Source organism: Electrona antarctica, assembly GCF_951216825.1.
Source record: "Electrona antarctica genome assembly, chromosome: 7".
Taxonomy (NCBI): Eukaryota; Metazoa; Chordata; class Actinopteri; order Myctophiformes; family Myctophidae; genus Electrona; species Electrona antarctica.
Window position 1 is genome coordinate 2,055,585 of NC_136812.1, and position 17,444 is coordinate 2,073,028.

General features: G+C 43.4%; 1 protein-coding gene across 3 annotated transcripts in view; it reads right to left on the reverse strand.

The window, feature by feature from the left end:
• Window positions 1-17,444, reverse strand: part of LOC306926922 (uncharacterized protein) — a 50,145-nt gene that overhangs the window by 5,464 nt on the left and 27,237 nt on the right. Inside the window, exons 1-2 of one of the 3 annotated variants that reach the window (XR_013790453.1) lie at window positions 15,961-16,100; window positions 9,274-9,374 (exon numbers count right to left, since the gene is read on the reverse strand). The exons of 1 other annotated variant lie outside the window; for it this stretch is intronic. The gene's annotated coding sequence lies outside the window, so the exon portion shown is untranslated. Of the gene's footprint in view, window positions 1-9,273; window positions 9,375-15,960; window positions 16,101-17,444 lie in introns of those variants that run through there. One more of the 3 variants, XR_013790454.1, reaches the window with a different exon arrangement.

The following is a 17,444-nucleotide window of genomic DNA, read 5'->3' on the forward strand; positions in this document are numbered from 1 at the left end:
TTGTATTTTCTCTGTATTTTTAATGTCTTAAATGCATTTGTATTATGAATGTATTTTTTTCAAGATTGCACCTATTATTATTGTGCAGTGTTATTTTGTATTGTGTTGTGTTATATTGTCATGTACCCCAGGAAGAGTAGCTGCTACTTCGGTGGCAGCTAATGGGGATCCATCTGAATAAAGAATAAAGAATAAAGGGCCAGGCCTTAATTTTCGGGCCTGTTGAGAACTCTCTAGATTTCACCGGCTGCACTAATAACTTTGGGGCGTGTAGAGTTTGAATGGGTATTTGAAGGGAGACCTCGAAGAGGAAGGACGGGTGGGGAAGGATCAACATATGGAATGTTAAAACAGGTCAGCTCCATGTATGGAGATCTAAGGGTTTGAGATCGGATGTAGAGTTGCTGGCCGGCTCCATATATGCAGATGTATATGTATGGCTATCCAGGGTTTGACGGTCTAGGGATGGAGCTCGTTCATTTTGTATTGATTACGATCACCTTATCGATCAGGCTTATCGAGCCGGGTTCTTATCGAGCCCACTATCGAGCATTTTCTATTATTTTCTGGAAAGAAGGCAGACAATAAAATCTTTTACTAGCGCCTTCAAATAGAGTACTTTTCTAACAGACAGAAGGCAATTGACCTTTTTACCAATACTTTTTATATATTTTTTCCTATTTTATTTTTCATTATTATTTTTTATTTATTTTCTGTTGTTGCTGCGCAGCAGTTGAGTAGAACGCAACTATGCATTCCTTTAAGCAACACAACGTCTGCAGCTGCATCCATATGTTTAGAATTTGCATTGATCAAAGCCCAATAATAAAAAATAAACTTTATTTTGTAAACAACGACACTGAAGGAGCAGCGGCGCTATCGGCTATGCTATCCTATGTCCCAACTCTCAAGTGTCTGCAGACTGTCACGAGTCCCGTAATGAACAGATACGGGACGCACGTTGTTCCGTAGTTTAATGTCGGGTCGGGGAATAAATACAGTATGAATGACGGCGGGATTTATTTGACAACTCTGTCCTGCTTTCTTCACAACGAGAAGAGCGCTCACAGCTCAGAACAGAGCAGACCTGTGGCTGTCAATTTACTTTAAGGCATGTGTGAGAGTTGCCAATTTGTGAGATAAATAAGCATTCAGGTCTATGAAAACAAGCCAAAAATAATCGACTAATGGGCTATTTGAAAATAGCCAATCTACAAGCTCAGCTGCTGTTTTCAAAACAATCATGGAATTATTATTATTTTCTTTTATAGAATGTGGAATATTCTTTGAAACATTTTACCAACAACACAAATCTTGTATGGGGGTTCCTGGTTCCTGGTATACATCTATGTTGTAGTTGGACAAATATGGAGCCAGGTCCTTGACATGAAAATGTGTGGGAATCACTGGTTTAAACAATATGAAACAAGCCCAAATAAGCAACTACACTTTAGAAACAAGGCGCTAAGCCCAAATAAACAACTACACTTTTAAAAACAAGCCCCCAAAAAAACGCAACCTGCAAGTTGTAGTTGCAGGCTGCAACTACAATTTTTTACAAACAACTTTACCGAAAACAATCCCAAAGTCGCTTATAATAAAACGGCATGGCAACACTGCCTGTGAGTGTGACCAATGAGATGTGAACCTGGGGTCTGGGAAGCTCAGAGCTGCAGCCATTGGCTCATGACACGAGCACAAGACCAATGGGACAGAGCATTCAGTGTTGCTAAACCCCCCTAAACCCACACCCTTGGACGATGGGGTCTATTCCGCAGCGCTCAGTACCACAACAACTGCAGGGCATGCATGATGTGACGACAGACGCAGCACAGCAGGGTCACACAGACAAACACGTACCTCTCCCATTTTGAAACAGCAACATTTATAATGTTTTATTACTATTTGTAATAAAACATTATTTGATAGGACGGAGACCTCCGTTTATGCCGCTCAAGGTGTTAACACTTATACCGCCATTGACGAAGTCCTTTGTCAATTGAAGCCTAATTTTGATACTAACGCTTAACGCCATTGCCGAAGACCTTTGTCAATTGCGCTTTTATAGTGCATTCGATCGTCCGAGCCATAATGCTACTTACGTTAGCCGGTTAGCTAGCAATGTTGTTAGCACAGCACTGGATTGTTCATCTTAGATCATCGTCGCCATAATAATTCATTCTATCCGTTTCTCCAGTCGACTGAAAATGTGGCTTTTCAAAATAAGAGCTCGACTGGAAAAAATGCTGGCGTGAATTAGGTCCTAATTGCTAAGCGCTAAATGGGTTAATATGTGTACCGTCATTTTGTTTCCCCGGACAGCGCTGGTTGGCAGGTATAAATACACTTTTAGACCGACATGTTTGTGCCAGCATGGATAATTACATTTATTTCTTGATCACCTCTTGTCTTGATTGTTTAAACATGACGTCATGGGCCGCTATGCTCGATAACAGGCTTGATAAGCCCAAAGCTTATTGATAACGGGTACTCAATAAGTTTATTCGATTTTCTTTCGGGTATCCATTATCGAGCTCCATCCCTTTGACGGACTGACTGACGGCCATATATGGTGGCATGACGGACTGACAGGTTTTGCAGGTTTTCATAGTAATCTGCGACCTACGGAAATATAATAATAATAAAAATTTAGGCATTTAGCAGACGCTCTTAATCCAGAGCGATTTACATTAAGCAATAACAAAAGCATGGCATACATCACATATATAAAAAAGTAGTTATCATGAATCATGCGTAAACTAAGAACGTAACAGTGGAGTATCTATGTAAACTATACATACTATACTATATAATATATTATACATGTGTACTATAAAGTGCTATGACTACATAAAATGCAATTCTAGAGCTGTCTACGTAACAAGCTATAAGTCTGTTCAAAATACTATCTAAGTCTACATAATGTGCTATCCAAGGGGCTAGGCTAGGGCAAGTGCTACGGGCCATGGTGGAGTCCGAAGAGGTGGGTTTTCAGACTACGTTGGAAGATTGGGAGTGAGGCTGCAGTTCTGACTGTGATGGGAAGTGCATTCCATAGTTTTGGAGCCAGAAGGGAGAAGAGTTTGGGACGTGTGGAGCGTTGTCCCAGCGCTTTTAGGGAAGGTACCTCCAGCTTACCTGCGTTGGCTGATCTGAGTGCGCGGGAGGGTTTGTAGGGTACGATCATACTTGTGAGATATGGGGGAGCCATGCCTTTGGTTGCTTTGAATGCCAGCATCAGAGTTTTGTATTCTGTGCGGGCAGCGACCGGGAGCCAATGGAGGGAGTGGAGAAGGGGGGAGACGTGTGAGAATTTTGGCTGGTTGAAGACCAAGCGGGCTAGGGCATTTTGGATCAGTTGGAGGGGCTTAAGTGCACATGCCGGTAGGCCAGTAAGGAGGGAGTTACAATAGTCAAGTTTTGACAAGACTGTTGTCTGGATTAGGAGCTGGGCTGACTCCTGGGTGAGGAACGGTCTAATTCGTCGTATGTTGTAGAGTGTAAACCTACAGGATCGAGTGACAGCTGTGATGTGTGTTTTGAACGAGAGCTGACTGTCCAGGACAACACCAAGGTTCCTGGCTGTCGGGACAGACTTTACCAGGGCGTTGTCTACGGAGATAGTTAGCTCCCGCATAGGGCAGGACTTAGCTGGGAAGAACAGAAGCTCAGTCTTGTCTGGGTTCAGCTTTAATAACTAGAAAGGTGCAATTCTTGGAATATTTGTTTCAAGTAGTTGGACCGCTGGGACACGAGGAATTCCGCTGGGAGAAATACCGCCGAAGGCCGTGTGACTTGTGATTCAAATTTGGTTTTGCAAGACAATGACATTGTCATGTCACTTCTGAGATCACTTCTATTTCATTTTGAAGAGGAATGATCCCCCTGAAAATCATAATTTTGCACCAAATGGTAACATTTTAACATTTGTGGCGTCCCTATGGGTCAAAGTGGAAATGCTTTTGGCAATTCATTGAGCAAAACAGGAATTATAAAATATCATCCAGGGCTAGGTTACACCAATGAAGGACAGGGACTTAACCAAGTCCGATGACACCACCCACAAGTCTGTACGACAAACAGTTGAGAAGTTATAGCAAGGGAACTATCAAATATCAAGCAATCAGAAGATGGGGCGGGGCTAAGTTACAACAATGAAGGACTCTGAACCAAGTCAAATGACACCACCCATAAGTGACACTTGAGCGAGAAGTAAAACAATATTATAAGCCTTGAATAAAGTCATTGGTTTAAGAAAGCAGGGCTGTCTGTACTACTGTCACTTTGACTGTACCATTGCATAATCATATCGGTGCAAAATCTTTGCACAATCCTCATGGAAAAGGGCTGTTTTTATTCCAGTTAAAAAAAACACTATATATCGGTTGCAAATCGGTTATCGGTTGTTGTATAGTGTATACCCTCTATCGTATCGGTTATAGTATCGGTCACAAAATTCCATATCGGTCGGTCTCTACTGGATATCAAATTACTTTTTGCAACTGCAAAATCCGAAATCATAATCTTTGGTGCCCCTAATTCCACTCAGCCATTTATTTCAGAGCTTGGTAGCCTATCCCACAACGTAAAAGAGGTGGCCCGTAACATGGGTGTGCTTTTCGACTCTGGCCTCACTTTCAATCCCCAAGTAACACGAGTTGTCCAAACTTGCTACTTCCAGCTAAGGAATATAGCCTGCATCAAACGTTTCCTGTCACCTTCAGATCTGGGAAAGGTAATTCATGCCTTTATCTCTACTAGGGCTGACCCAAAAATCGACGTTCGGTCGATAAGCACGGGAGTCAATCTTGAAATAAAAAATTGAATAGTCATTCAAAAAAAAAGAGCGGCCCCTTTTGGTCCGCGAGCCGGCCCGTTTGGTCCGCGAGACATGCTCGCGCCTCGCAGAGCCTCCTCCGTCCTCACGTGTTAATTAACAAGGAAATCAACAATTGCAGCTACAGTCATTGCCACCACGACCACTGCAGGGCTCGACAGTGCAACTAGGTACTCGCATATGCTACTAAAAATAGCACCGTGCGAGTTGTAAAATGAAATTTGTAGCACCGGTGCGACTACAGAATTTGACCATTCAATCGTGATAAAGACAAGGCAACTGCACATTCTATAGTCGCGGTTCTATACCTAAATTTATATTTCTTAGTACGGCGGTGTCGTTCGCCAAAAAGAGCAGATCTACAAGCTAACAACGTGTCGAGGCTCAATGCAGCGTTCATTTGAAGATCTGTCCCCTTTGCTCCCACCGCCCCGCCCCTCCCTGTGTTGCTGGCTGCTCAGTTCTCAGCAGCGGAGCGAACGCAGCAGGATAGCATGATAGCATAGAAGGAGTTGCTTGGACCCCGACACGTTGAATACTAAACTTATTTGGAAAGTTTGGAATGTTCAAACATCACTCGATATAACTTTACCAAACATGGGTGAAACAGCGTGCAGCCGTGCACGCAAAGAGTGCACGTGCGCACGCACATGGAGTGGACGGATTGATTGATAACCAAAACAACCCTTGCTTAGCACCTCGCTTACAAAAGTGTGTGCGCAGGCTGCGCAGCGCAATACGAATGACCGACCTGTCACCTGGCTGCCGCTGGATACATAATTTTATTACTATTAGTCAGTGGCCTGCATAACGAGAAACGGAAAAAAGGCAAAGATCCCCCCACCACCTTCTTCCACCACGCCGAGGTGTATATGTACGATGTTTTGTCTGAACTGAAGCAGTCAAAGCCAAGGAGAATGTTACAATACTAATTCACCATCGAGTAGCCTCTGCACTGAATATCACACTCGCATGATAGAACAGCAGGATATAAACGGATTGTCTGTCTGTCCATGAGCAACATGAAATGAATTGATGATTATCTATCTATCCATCCATCCATCCATCTGCATAAAAAACTAATAGTCTATCAGCATAAAAACAAATCGATTAGGCTATAGATTATATAAAAACAACAAAAGATCCAGATGAATATCAATATTGTGATAATTTCTGAAAAGATATTGTGATATAATATTTTGCCATATTGCCCGCCCCTGCCTCATATCACTTTATTAAAGAAAAATCACACCTGTGTGAAGTGAGGGGCACTCTTATCATCATACATCATCATGAATCATCTCATACTGGCCAATCAGAATGCCTGTTGCCTGTGATTGGTTAGCTGAATTGCTCGTTTACATATGACGTACTTTTTCCTATCAATGTTAATGGCGTTTAATGTTTTGATGTTTAATTTATGTCATATTTAGCTGAATTTTGACCTAATTTCTCCGTTCATTGTCAATGGCAAAATCTTGAGACGTGTGGGGACTAAAGCTGTATAGGAGGGGCTAGTGCCTCAAAAACACATATTTGCTAACTTTTCATCGTGCTACTTGGAAAAATGCTAAGCGTCAAGCCCTGCACTGTGGTGGAAAAATAATGTTCCACGTTATGCAAAGTTGGCACCTATATAGCGAAGAGGATTCTATCCATCCCCGATTCCCTGCCACTATACAACCTATTCGGAGCGCATCTTCTCCAAAGCGGGATTTATTGTCTCTTTTCTGCACTAATATAAGTACGGTAACTAACTATAATATTGCACTCTCAGAGACAGAGCCGCTTTTTAGGTTGCGCGAACGGTGCGGCTGCACATGGGCCTCGCGGAGTCTGCATTTTTTTATTCTTTGAAATGGAACGGCTTTACGTCTCTCTCTCTCTCAAAGCAATTCTCTCTCTCTGGTATTTCATTACATATTTCCATTTTGCACCAATATTATACTGCCATGTCTTAATACAGTGTTGCTTTTTACAAATAAAATAAGCAAATTAAGAAGGTTGATCACAAAGTTAGTGTGGTAGGCTATAGGCTACTTTGATGGGAATGCGACGCGATTAAGAACACCTGCCTTTATCTGACCTATATTTGCGCAACTGACTGGCATTTGGTAGCCTAGTAATTATACTTATTTGGCAGCACCTGCAATTCAGTAACCTATACACATTTCAAAAGGCTTTCATATGCTATTCATATTTTTTCTAATAAGGTTTGTCCATAGATAGAAATGTGATCATTTTTGTATAGTTTTGGATATTAATTAATTAATTATTAAAGCACAGGGCCTCGCATTTCTCCCAGGCAGCTCTGATTGCGAGCCATGCGTGCGCCTCGCAGCAAGCACTCGTCTCGTTGCTGTCATAAAGCCTCGACGCTTTATTTCAGTTAATTTTACGGCAAGAGAAGCAAAATGCCTTTCCTTTACACTTGCGTGTGCTGTTTCCACGAAGCCTCCGAGTTTATTTCAGTTATAAATGCAAAATGCCGTTCGTCATGTGCTGTGCTGCTTTGGATTATATTTTTTTATTTGAGAGGTAATGCCTGTGTCAGGCAGTTTTATTTAATGTTGACTTGTTACGGTCGGATGTTTTATTGTAAGCCTAATTATTTGTGCGTCACTGCTTTCATGAAGGCTGCTACAATTTTTTTTACTGTTCTGGCCTATGCAAAAAAGCTATGTCCCGTCTCCAACTCGTACATAATTCAGCTGCCAGACTGTTAACACCCCGATCGCCTAGGACAAAGTTCACCGTCCTTTCAATTAGTAACACCCAGCGCCCAGGACGAAGTTTTATCCAAAAGACGAAGTTTATTGTCATCGAAAATGTTACCCCCCATTTTAGCCGACGAGACCGAAAATCTTAAAACGTGAATAACTCTTGATCTAAATCATTCCGTCCAATTCTAAGAAAAGATTATGTGTTAGACGGCCCATCGAGGTCCCGTCGCTAGTCGCGTTAGAATTAATCATACCTCCCGTTGTTGTCGATCGCATCTAGAGTGTTTTGGCTACATCAAGCTACTTCAGCCACATAAATGTGCTCCGCTGCTATAAATCGCTGTATTTCATTCACCATTTTTAATGTTATTTGGATGACCCCATGGATCATAAAAAAGCTTGAACGATTATTGCAATTTACTGGCCTATTCCCGTTTGGTTTAGGTCATGGCTCCAAAATAAGTTGGGACAATTTATACAGGTGTGTACTAATTTGTATACATATAGGTGAAACCGTATCGTGGGTCTTCAAGCACAAACCTTTGTAGGGGGCGCTATTGAGCGATTAGGAAATGCACCTTTTTGAGATGATTAAAATTCGTAATTGTTCGCCCCGTGTGATGCGTGTGCAACGTTTTGCAACTTTTTGAGTTCAATAGGGCTTAGGGTTGGGTGACGATACGAATCTATCGTCAATCGCGAATGTACGAGTCCAATCGCCGAATATTTTTATTAGGCGATTTTTCGGGACGATTTTTTTCTTTTGCAAAATCAATTTGGGCCAGCAAAGTAGTAACAGCGTCTCATCACAATCCCAATGCGCTACCCGTGAAGTCGGGGGGAAATAAAAAAACAGGCTGCTAGTGTTAGTGTAGGCTCGGGGATCGTTAGCTTAGCGCTTAGCTTAGCTACTGATTCAACCCACTGATTGAACTTCATCTCCGCCTGTAATCTAGGTTATTTTTTTATTGACAACGTGAACGAACCCCGACACCAGCGCTGCAAAAATAGACAGATCTACAAGCTCTCAACGCGTAGCGAACAGCGCTGCAAAAACAGGCAGGACGCGATGCCTTGAGAGCTTGTGGATCAGCCGCAGCAGCATGGGGGGCCGGCGCTCCGAGGGGAGGGAGGCAAGAGTTCTCCGGGGAGGAGGAGAAGTTACCAGGGCAGGCTATATGTTGCTGCGGCTAACAACACTGTCACCAGCCAGTGGTTGTGATGTTAGCTTGGCTTGCAGCTGCTTGTCCGTTCCAACTTCACTTCATCTCCACCTGTAACTTATTTTTTATTTTGTTACCCTGGCTGCGCAGCTGCGCTGCAAAAATAGACGGATCTACAAGCTCTCAACGCGTAGCGAACGTCGCTGCAAAAACAGGCAGGACGCGGCGCCTTGAGAGCTTGTAGATCTGGCTTTTTTGCGACCTGTAGTGAGCTGTTCTCACTTTACTTTTATGACACGAATATATCGTCCATCGGCGATTTTTGGACAGACGATGGGCGATTGAAAAACATTGGCATATCGCCCAACCTTAATAGGGCTTCACACTACCGTGCAGTGCCCGGGCCCCAATAGTCAGGAAACGGTATCAAAACCAAAGCATTGAATCTGTATAGATACCCAGCCCTACATGCATGCACACAGACCTGCCACCTGCAAAGCAAATAGATATCAAGATACAGATACCAGAAGCGGTCTGTCTTTTACTTTACCTCTTATTTGGTTCTCATTCATTGATGAACTGTCAGTCTGGCAGGAGACTGCCAGGGTCTGGATATCCATATTAACAGTCGATGTGCAGTGCCCTCGCGTCCTGTTGGGATAGAAGGACAGGAACAGAAACATGTCAAACCCAACCTTTACATCAGATTATTCACAGTAGGCCTATCCATGCCAGCAGTGTTGCCAGGTCTGCTTATTATAAGTCTGCTTATTATAAGTGACTTTGGGCAAATGCAACTACACTCGTTTCCAAAGTGTAGTTGCTTATTTGAGAAGGAGAAGTAGTCCGCACACTTTTTGTAGCTCCCACAGGAAATGTATTTATTGGGTAAGGATCAGAAGACCCATAAGGGGTCGAAACGTTGTATTTATTGGGTAAGGATCAGAAGACCCATAAGGGGTCGAAACGTTGTCATCCTTACCCAATAAATAAATGTATTTATTGGGTAAGGATCAGAAGACCCATAAGGGGTCGAAACGTTGTCATCCTTACCCAATAAATACATGTATTTATTGGGTAAGGATCAGAAGACCCATAAGGGGTCGAAATGTTGTCATCCTTACCCAATAAATAAATGTCCTGTGGGAGCTACAAAGTGTGCGGACTACTTCTCCTTCTTCTGTACGTATCTTTTTGTTCAGCACCTAAACGTTTTTTGTAGATGTGCGTACTTTTCTCTGGATATAGTTGCTTATTTGGACTTGCTTCCTAACCAGTAGTTCTCTTTTTTTTATAATTTTATCCCACGATTTTGTAACCCATTTTTCACCCCTGTGTCAATTATCTAATGTGATCCACACTAAGGCTGAACGATTTTGAGAAAAAATCTAATTGCGATTTTTCTGACCAATATTGCGATTGCGATTTGACTCGCGATATATTTTTTTTAAATCACACCCGTGTGAAGTAAGTGGTGCAACTCCGTGTGGGCGCCCCCGGGGGGGTCCCCGAAACTTCCAGACCCACAGGAACGTGCCCAGGGTGCCGGCCCGGTTTAGGCGAGCCGCCCCGTGTCCGAAACGGTCGAGAATGAGTTACCGTGTGTGGGTCCCCAGGCGGTCCCTGTACTGTACTGTACTGTACTGTACTGTACTGTACTGTACTGTACTGTACTGTACTGTACTGTACTGTACTGTACTGTACTGTACTGTACTGTACTGTACAGTCACTGTACAGTAATGTCACACCTAAAATCATCATATAGGGCCTATACAGTTAGGCTGCGCAACAGTGACACTTGGTTGTGAAAACCAACCAAATTCTGTTTTCGTGCTCGGACAGACCCAGCCAGCCAGCCAGCCACCCACCCACAGACACACAAAGCTCCATAATGAAGTGGTTGCACCACTTAAAAAGTAAAGCTTCAATTTAGTATTCACTGTGTCCATTTAAAAAGTAATGAAACATTATACCAAATGGCATACCATTCATTTACTTTACCAGGCAGTGATGTCAGGATTCACAGGATGTGAGACAGCTCAAAATAATGTAGGCTAACTAACCAAATTGACCTGTAAGAATGTGTGTTAAAATTGTAATGTTAGAAATAATTGTAAATAGCTCTCTGGATACAGACCATAAATGCAATGTAATTTCCAGACTTTCTATTTAAGTGCAAGTGCTATTAGGCTACAGTTATCTAATCATCAGAGCACAATATTGTGATTCTCATTTAATATTCACATTTAGATATTATGTTCAATTGATTTATTTGTTTTTGAGGGGCAGTAGCCCCTCCTAAATCCAGTGCACGTATGTTCACAAACGTCCTACACAAACATTAAATTCCCATTGACAATTTTATGTCATTGTCTGAGCAAAGAAATAGGCCTAGTGTCTATTTTACGTCATGATGATGTACGATGATAAGAGCGCCCCTCACTTCACACGGGTGGGATTTTTGTAACCAAATAAAAGCATATGCATTGCATAAGTGTAGGCTACATTTTGACAGATGTGATGACAGAATTAGGCTATCAATTATTAGAGATCATATTGTCTGAGGTTTAAGACAAGCTCATAACTTTAACTTTAATGTTTATGAGCTTGTTGGCCGGCTATTTTCCCACCACGGGTCCTGGTGTAAGCTTTTTTTTTAATGATGGCTCTCGGATCTCGGTACAATTTTGCGGACCTCGCTCAGACAAATCATTACAAATGTACATGCACCACAATGGGGACCGGTTCACTAGAATCGGGGACGACGACGACAATGTAGCATTAATAAAATAAACAGGGGACAGGACAGCAGGACAGCGCCCGTGCCATGCGAAGGTTTGTGGTGTTGCTGCGGGATGTTTTGACTGTCGCTGTACCATGACAGGTCTTGCACAAAACTCTCTTGTTGGACGTCTGTAACGTCAAAACCAAAATAATGCCATATCCCCGAAGTGCCTGATCTCTTTGGGATTAAATTGTGCGGATTTAAGAAAGTTTATTCGGGCTCCGCAGACGCTATCTGCTCCTCAGCTGCTGCTGACTTGGTAGCATTAGCATCAACGCACTGAACACAGAGCAGAGTAGACGTAAATGATGACTTTGTTTTGGGCACTGCGCGAGCGTGTACACATGCACTGCAGTCACATGCACTGCAGGGACACTTCTGATTGGTTAGAATAGAGAGCACAGTATAGCCGTGTTGTAAATACTGGATCAGACGCGCTCCGGGTTGATTATGATTTTTGTTTTAATCGCAGCCTTTGCGATTTGCTAATCGCGTGGTTTCAAATCGCAATTTCGGTTTGAAAACGATTAATCGTTCAGCCTTAATCCACACCCTCCGCCAACCTAGTCCCCATATATGGGGGACATGGGGAGAGCAACGGACTTGAACTCATGCTTCCTTCATGCCTGAGTGTCCAAGTTGCTCCTTTACATGTTCTCAAACATTTCCATGACCCCATGTCAAGGAGACAAGGACTCCCGAATTAATATGCATTTGTCAATGGAAGTATGGCACCCCTCCGTACCAGATTTGTGTTGTTAAAAAATAACAAATGTCACCTTTTCTCCCCCCCAAAAAAGAAAATAGCTGATCTACAAGCTCACAACGCACCACATCGGGACCATTGTGAGCTTGCAGATGAGCTATTTAAATATAGGCATATAACTGTAAGGTCAAAGTGCTCATGTGGCCCAATAGTCATTTATTTTGAGCTTGTTCCTGTAGACTTGGTTGCTTATTTCTCTTGCAAATAAAATCTGGCAACATTGGTAAATAAAATGGTGCATTTACATAGCGCCTTTATCCGCTTTACATAGACTGGGTGACATTCACACACACATTCACACACCAATGGCGGCGGAAACCATGCAAGGCACCAACCAGCACATCAGGAGCAATTAGGTGTTCAGTGTCTTGCTCAAGGACACTTGCAGTACTCCTAGTGGTCACTCTACCCCTGGGCCACCGCCGCCCCCTAGTTGTCACTCTACCCCTGAGCCACCACCGCCCCCTAGTGGTCACTCTACCCCTGGGCCACCGCCGCCCCCTAGTGGTCACTCTACCCCTGAGCCACCACCGCCCCCTAGTGGTCACTCTAGCCCTGGGCCACCGCCGCCCCCTAGTGGTCACTCTACCCCTGAGCCACCACCGCCTCCTAGTGGTCACTCTACCCCTGGGCCACCGCCACCTCCTAGTGGTTACTCTACCCCTGGGCCACCGCCGCCCCCTAGTGGTCACTCTACCCCTGGGCCACCGCCACCTCCTAGTGGTCACTCTACCCCTGGGCCACCGCCGCCCCCTAGTGGTCACTCTACCCCTGGGCCACCACCGCCCCCTAGTGGTCACTCTACCCCTGGGCCACCGCCGCCCCCTAGTGGTCACTCTACCCCTGGGCCAACACCGCCCCCTAGTGGTCACTCTACCCCTGGGCCACCGCCGCCCCCCTAGTGGTCACTCTACCCCTGAGCCACCGCCGCCCCCTAGTGGTCACTCTACCCCTGAGCCACCCCCTAGTGGTCACTCTAGCCCTGGGCCACCACCACCCCCTAGTGGTCACTCTACCCCTGGGCCACCGCCGACCCCTAGTGGTCACTCTACCCCTGGGCCAACACCGCCCCCTAGTGGTCACTCTACCCCTGGGCCACCGCCGCCCCCCTAGTGGTCACTCTACCCCTGAGCCACCGCCGACCCCTAGTGGTCACTCTACCCCTGAGCCACCCCCTAGTGGTCACTCTAGCCCTGGGCCACCACCGCCCCCTAGTGGTCACTCTACCCCTGGGCCACCGCCGCCCCCACCCCATTCCATGTGCAGTGTATAACAGTGAGGCTGTGATGTCTCAAAGTGCACACTGAGCATTGTTTTAGTCTATTAGACGTCTAAGTGGCCGTCTAAAAATGGGGTAAAACTGTCTAAAAAGTGTTTTAGCGCTCTAGGCTTAGATTAGACGTTGAAACAATATATTATATTTAGATCTTGATTGGCCAGACTATTTTTAGACCATCTATAAATAGACGTTGAAACCACGTTGTTTCAACGTCTAATCTAAGCATAGACCGCTAAAAAAAACGTTTTTAGACTATTTTTTACCCCATTTTTAGACGGCAATTTAGCCGTCTAAAAGTGGACTATTGCTCAGTGGGTGAGTACCGTCCACCCAGGGGTGCCATAGATTCTTAGAACTGGGGTTCTCAAAAAGAATTGGCCCAGGTACCCCTTGCACTGGCTATTTGAAAGTGCAGAAACATAATTGCCTTCCTTGATGGATTAGCGAGCATCAACGACCATCAACTGGTCACAGACACACACCTCTCCATTGCAGTGCTCTGACTGAAAGTGGCTGGAGTCTGTCTCATTTCTATCCAAAAGCCCTTGAATATGATGGACTACGATGCGCACGCACACACAATATCAGGGAAACATTCCATTTTCCTCTGTAATATAATTCAAAAAATTAACTCTTTCATGGCCAACAGCCCCATCTAGTGGTTTGGCGCAGAATGCCAGGCTCCCAATCCTGTAGTAGGCCTAATATCTATCTCTGAATGATAGCCATGCAAATGGGGTTTTCTCTACAAGAGTTTTAACGTTGACTTCAGTTCCATACGCTGTAGTTGCACTCAATCTAATTATGATTCCCTGCTTTCATATGACATGAAAAGAAAAATCTAAAGTGACAGTCCTAGTTCTAATAAAAGTAGTCACATATTTTTGCCTTTGAATAATTGAAAGGCAACAGACTAGACTAGAGTGACATACATTTCTCACATGGCAAGTGTTGTATAACAATATAAAAATTGGAAAAACCGGTATCGGTATGTCTCAAAATCAAATGATCAGAATCGGATCGGGAGCAAAAAAAAACGTGATTGGGACATCCCTACCCTATTACATCAGCTATTTTTTTTAAAGAATCATGAAAGCAAGCCCAAATAAGCAACTACACTTCAGAAATAAGCCCAAACTATAAAGCCAACAGGAAACTATGAATAGGCCTATTAAGCTATGTTACAGGAAAAACCAGTCCAAAGTCGCACACACGCACACACACACACTTCCAAAACTTTTCCAGAATATTTAACCCAATTTCCAGGCCTATATAACAATCATTCAGCACAAAAATTAGTATCTTAGTCCTATATGTGTAATGCCCAAAGACAGGCAGTGTTACTGTGTAGCAACAACAATGCATAGAATATAAAATACCATAATTCTATTCCAAATGTTTTGCTACACCACCTATCCTAGGACATAGGATCACGCTGCAGCACAGTGTGATCTTGCAGATCTGCCATTTTTTTGTCACATACAGACATTAGGCTCAATAGGCTGCAATCACACTGCCAGTTTGGCACAAATTATATTTCGTGTAATGTTATAGCCTACATGTGTTTATTTATAGAAGTGTCTATTTGTACGTCTCTAAATGTTTTGATGAATTGAACAAGGTGGACCCTCTTGTAAACAAATGTAATGCTTAATTGGATCGTCCACTCACAGTTAACAGTCTTTGTATTGAGTTTGTGCTTGAAATGTACTGTAATTCTGCAAACTGTTAATAAATATTTCAATCAATCAACAAAATCAATAGGCAAAAACAATGCATATCCAACTATTTTTCCAGGGCCCGTGATATATTCCAAACCTTTCCCATGACTTTTTTTTTTTTATAATAATAATAATATAATATTTCTAGTTATTTCATGACCGTGGAACGCTGTCTCCATAAATAGCTGATCTACAAGCTCACAGTGTTCCTCGTTGTTAGCTTGTAGTTGTAGATCAGCTATTCGGCTCACGTTCCAACATCACAACTATTTGGGGGTCGGGACTCCCTGTAAGTTAACTCTGGGTTTACTGTTAGTGTTCATTAGGAGAGGGTTTTCAGTCGCTCTTCGTTTCTCGTCCTGTTTCAACGCCATGAAAAACTATTCCGTCAGCAGCAATAAGGAACAGCAATACGACTTCCGACTTTTGGATTCGATACTGTGAAAGGGGTTTTCGCCACTGCTTCTGGAAGGCTCTACCCATTTCTCCCGATACCTTTCCACGGAACCTCTTATCTGAGCTAACAGAGGCTAAACGGGGCTGTTGATTCACTACTAGGCCGAGGCCTGAAAGGCTAGCTAGCAAGGCAACGTTAGCATGAATATAGCCCGATGCTAGCGCACTGGACTAATGTCGTACAAACACAATGATAGTGTTACAGACTAGTATGAAGCAAAGACGCTTACCTGAAAGACTACATCATACACACATATTCCAAAGAGGGAAGTTCGGTGACGTATTATCAAAGTAATTATACAGTAGAAGTGTTCGCTCGGTTTAGGACGTGGCTGTAGCTCTGTCTCTGTCGAAATGAATGCTGAGACAAAGGGGGAGGGGGGGGGGGGGGTCGACCAGTGTACAGTGAGCTAGGATAAGCTAGCTAGGATAAGACTTCCGGTAGCCGCGCTCTTCAGAATAAAATAACCCGCTAAAGTAAATAAAAACGATTAATTTGCACATTAAACAATACATTAAGTATATAAACGAAAATATGCAACACAAAATATGTTTCTGTGTATTTTTTTTAACATTTATAACATTAAAAATGATCTATAAAAAAAAAAAAAAAAAAGCAATGTTTATTCATCCAAAAGCAGACATATTTCAGTCTCACTCCTAATGTACCCGTTTGTCCACTTCTATGACCTGTCTTTATGAAATAAGTTTCTCTGCACATATTCTTATTGAGCCTAGACTTTACCTTCATAGCAAACTTGAATTTGTCCTTTCCACCAATAGATGACAGCGTAGGACTGTTAAAGATAAACAGGTTCTGATTTCCATCATCCTACAGACTATGGTATTAGAACCACAGATGGTTTAGTCTACTCTACCATCACAAAAAATTTAAATATTTTATAAATGTGATAAATGTCTCTACACTCATATTTACATAATTTCTCTATCCTCCCATCTCATTAGCAGACACTGTGTGTGTGTGTGTGTGTGTGTGTGTGTGTGTGTGTGTGTGTGTGTGTGTGTGTGTGTGTGTGTGTGTGTGTGTGTGTGTGTGCGCGCGCGCGTGCGTGCGTGCGTGTGTGTGTGTGTGTGTGTTAACATTTGCTAACATTGGTGTTTGTCTTCGTTGCATGGATCACCAACATGTCTTCATTGCAGGGATCACCAACATGTCTTCATTGCAGGGATCACCAACATGTCTTCATTGCAGGGGTCACCAACATGTCTTCATTGCAGGGATCACCAACATGTCTTCATTGCAGGGATCACCAACATGTCTTCATTGCAGGGATCACCAACATGTCTTCATTGCGGGGATCACCAACATGTCTTCATTGCAGGGGTCACCAACATGTCTTCATTGCAGGGATCACCAACATGTCTTCATTGCAGGGGTCAGGGTCACCAACATGGCCATACAGGGCAGGCTCTGCTCCAGGATGGAATGACTGAGGTCCCAGTTGAAAATGGCGAGAGGGCACACATCATTCCCCACAAGGCAAATACATGATTTTGAAGGTAACATGTACGGTCGCCCCTTTTCCATCTCGCCCCACTACTCTACCTAGCTGTAAATAACAAACATAATTCATGTCGGTGATTATATAAAAGGCATTATCATATTAATGTATCATTGTTAAGTTCACTCTGTATATCCACGGGCATAATAGCATGATGATGATTACAAAACATGGGCTACATGGAAGAAATG